We start from the raw sequence: 4477 nt of genomic DNA, 5'->3' as shown, positions 1-4477 counted from the left end.
AATTTGCAGTTTCATTTTTTTCCTTATATCATTTTTTCAGTCGAAATTTTTGTGACTATGTATTTGATTATATTTATCTATTATAGCATATGGACTACTACAAGGCAGCGTCCTTGCCTCAGTGATATACAACATGTACTCCAATGAGTAGCCGATTAGTACAGACGCTCGCTCCATCTACGCAGATTAATTGTTGCTAAGGCAGGTGCCAGGTTGAGATTCATTCGGAAAGTCCTTAGAAAATGTAGTCCATCAACAAAGGAGGTGGCTTACAAAACACTCGTTCGACCTATACTTGAGTACTGCTCATCAGCGTGGGATCCGTACCAGGTCGGGTTGACGGAGGAGATAGAGAAGATCCAAAGAAGAGCGGCGCGTTTCGTCACAGGGTTATTTGGTAAGCGTGATAGCGTTACGGAGATGTTTAGCAAACTCAAGTGGCAGACTCTGCAAGAGAGGCGCTCTGCATCGCGGTGTAGCTCCCTCTCCAGGTTTCGAGAGGGTGCGTTTCTGGAGGAGGTATCGAATATATTGCTTCCCCCTACTTATACCTCCCGAGGAGATCACGAATGTAAAATTAGAGACATTCGAGCGCGCACGGAGGCTTTCCGGCAGTCGTTCTTCCCACGAACCATACGCGACTGGAACAGGAAAGGGAGGTAATGACAGTGGCACGTAAAGTGCCCTCCGCCACACCCCGTTGGGTGGCTTGCGGAGTATAAATGTGGATGTAGGTGTAGATGATGCTCAAGACAAAACATTTGAAGAGGTGGAAACCAAGGTGACAACAGTGCTTGAAAATCTAGTTGACTACTATGACGGCAACCACCTCAAGACAAACCCAGCAAAAACCCAGGTCCGCGCTTTTCACCTGCGCAGTAGTGAGGCAAGGAGAGAAGTAAACATAACCTGGAGGGCAAAGCGCGTCTGTCACTGCGACACACCAAAATATCTTTGAGTCGAACTCGACCGCGCTCTCGCCTTCAAGGATCGCTGTTTGGACACAAAGGTGGAAGAGTGTGCCAGGAACATCATCCGCAAGCTTAAAAACGGTAGATGGGGACCACAACCCACAGTTCTCCGTACGCCAGCTCTAGCGTTATGTTTCTCCGCTCGGCAGTACTCAGTACCTCTATGGCAAAAGTCCATCCATGCAAAACAAGTAAGTATAGATCTGAATGAGACAGCACGCACCATAAAGGCTGCCTCCGCCCAATTCCCAGAAACCAGCTTTATCAACTTATGGGCATAGCCCATGGCTGCAGAAATCGAGAAACATATTTGGAAATTTGTGGTAAGTTCCTATGGGACCAAACTGCTGATATCATCGGTCCCTAGGCTTACACACAACTTAATCTAACTTAAACTAATTTATGCTATGGACGACACACACACACCTATGCCCTAGGGAGGACTCGAACCTCCGACATGGGAAGGCGCGCGAACCGTGGCAAGGCGTCTAAGACCGCGCGTCGAGTAACATAAACAAGAAATATATTCAAGACATCCGAAGTTTAGACACTACACCCAACCTAAAAAAACTTAATCCAAGGAAGAATTTTCTACAAATAACTGATTCAATTCCTTAACCGCCTAAAACACGACGAGAAGAGCTGTGGCGAAACTCGGAACCAGGAAGACCAGGGAATAGTTCCAGGGAAGAACCTACAGCCTGCTTCAAATTTCCACTCACGATCTGGAAAGTCTTGACAAGATTGAGACCGGGTGTACCACGATGCAAAGTAAACCTGAAGAAATGGGACTGTATCAGTACAGACGAGCTCTGAGAATATGGAGAACTGCAAGACCCATAACACCTACTAGTCTGCAGGTAATTTTGGAAAAAAAAAATTTGTCTATGGAGTGCGTGATTGATTCTTTCGTAAAAATTTTTTGTTTCTTTATAGACACAATCACATGTTCACGACACAGTCATAACCGGTTTCGGCCATACAATCACCATCTTCAGATGCTAAAGGCGGCATAACCGATTTCGGCCATACAACGAGCATCTTCAGATGCTAAAGGTGGCATACACTGAACACAGGTTCATGAGTTGTCAACGCATGAACCTGTGTTCAGTGTATGCCACCTTTAGCATCTGAAGATGCTCGTTGTATGGTCGAAATCGGTTATGACTGTGTCGTAAACATGTGATTGTGTCTATAAAGAAACAAAAAAAAAAAATTTTTACTGCGGGAAATTGTACGAACATTGCACGATACGGGACCTACTAACATCAGATGACAACGCCGTACAAGCGGCAACGTACTGGTCCTCGCATGGGATATAAAGATCGTAATCCCAGACACAATCATACCATCTCTTTTAAATGAACACTGCGTTCTGTGTTTTTGTATTTTACTTTATTTAATAATCAAGTATCGTATTTGCTTTATGTTTTCTCTTTATTGTAATCTTAAAGATTTTGTAAGAGTGGTGTCTTGGACACGATAAATAAATAAAATAAATATTGTAATATTTAATTATTTAAAAATTCTGATGTATCAGTTAAAAAACGAAAACCCACTGATGATGCTGCAACTGCAGTGAAACATGTCTGGGACAACAAACAAAATTGTATTTTGCTGAAGGCGGACCCCACCCAAAAAAATACAAGCAAAAGAGCTTCAATATCAAGATCACAATCTACTTATATTTGTGCAATAGTGCGAAAAAAGTATTATTGTTGCCAGATGTGCAGTTAGTTTTGTACAGTAATCGTCATAGAAACGTTTCGAACAACGCAATTCAAGCAAAATGAGAAATAGATATAATGAACGCAATAATGTCGAAGAGAAACCAGGCTGATAAAACAAAAGAAATGAAATTATAATTAATACATAAAATTAATTAAAAACAATGAACAAAGATTTCAAGTGAGAAAGACTGATAGGAAGAAAAAGAGAGCAAATGAAAAAGTTCGGATTATGATTGAAATTATGCGACAAAGCAATGGAATTAAAAAATTTCATTTAAATAAATTAATTGTGTAAAAATGATTGACAAACTCATTTCGATAAATATTTAAAAAAATTTCTGAGTCTGACGAGATTCGAACCGACAACCTCCTGCACGCGAGGCAGTTTTCTGTTTCGTTACACGACACGACCGCACGATTTGCAGCAACCTGTGTCATTTGTGAAAAATCGTAACACAACACACACACAAATGTCATATTAACAAATGACCTGTCCTGTGTCACACAACATTCCGGATTTTTTTCGTCAATTACTTGCAAACAAACACCCACCAGGGTAAAGAGCTGCAGTGTGTGATATATGGGATCTTAACCTACGTCTCCGTATAGATAGTTTCAAAAATTTGATCGTACAGCTAAGGAACCTCTCCTTGTTAGATAAGGATTAGTACTGCAACCAGCATAAACATACAGAACTGGACTTACTGATTCCAGGTGCTGTGGTGAGAACCCCGCTACGCTTTGTTAGTTGATGGAAACGGTTGCGAAGGCTGCCGCGTAATATCAGTATGTTGACCACGTCACACTGCCGACCTGTCGTGTTGGCGTAGCGTCGCGTACCAGCCGCGAGAGTTAAAGTGACTGACCAGCCGTCTGGGAGGGCGCTATAGGCAAGGTGCTCAAGGGTTGCGCCGACAACGCGAAACATTAAACCCAGTTGCCCGTAGTACACGATCGATTAAATCACGGCAGGCTACGGCGTCCCAAACTACATACACGCAGGGTGTGAGAGCCGTTGGCGGGCCGAGACCCGACCTGTCCCTCGGCTTTGCTCGGTCATCCTCGGAAGTACTAGGAACAGTGCGACATTTCATCTAGTGTTGCGGTGCGGGATTTACCGGTAGTCGCAACCCTCTTAAACTCGGCAGAATCGCGGTGACAGCACTTTTTAGCCTTGGCTGTTTCTTGGCGATGTGAGGGACGTCCGTAGTTCCAGTGGCTGTTTGCACAAAAAAAGTCAGTCTAGCAATGTATCGCGGCAAGTCTTTGAAAATGAATGGGACTGATAGGAGACAGGAATGAGAATTCTTAGTACTCTCCGCACTCCGTCTTCAGGCCACGAGTGGCCTACCGGGACCATCCGACCGCCGTGTCATCCTCGGTGGAGGATGCGGATAGGAGGGGCGTGGGGTCAGCACACGGCTCTCCCGGTCGTTATGATGGTTTTCTTTGACCGGAGCCGCTACTATTCGGTTGAGTAGCCCCTCAATTGGCATCACGAGGCTCGGTGCACCCCGAAAAATGGCAAAAGCGCATGGCGGCCTGGATGGTCACCCATCCAAGTGCCAACCACGCCCGACAGCGCTTAACCTCGGTGATCTCACGGGAATCGGCGTATCCACTGCAGCAAGGCCGTTGCCGAGAATTCTCACTATGTAAATAAATTTTTCTTCAAGAGATATGTGTCTCAACTTTATCTACAATAATGGCAGAAGCTGAAAAAATGAATTTAAATTTGTGGAAGGGTTAGGACTTGAACCCCCGTCTGCTGTTTAT

Source organism: Schistocerca serialis, chromosome 12 (genome assembly GCF_023864345.2).
Source record: "Schistocerca serialis cubense isolate TAMUIC-IGC-003099 chromosome 12, iqSchSeri2.2, whole genome shotgun sequence".
NCBI classification, from domain to species: domain Eukaryota; kingdom Metazoa; phylum Arthropoda; class Insecta; order Orthoptera; family Acrididae; genus Schistocerca; species Schistocerca serialis.
This window is presented reverse-complemented; position numbering follows the sequence as displayed.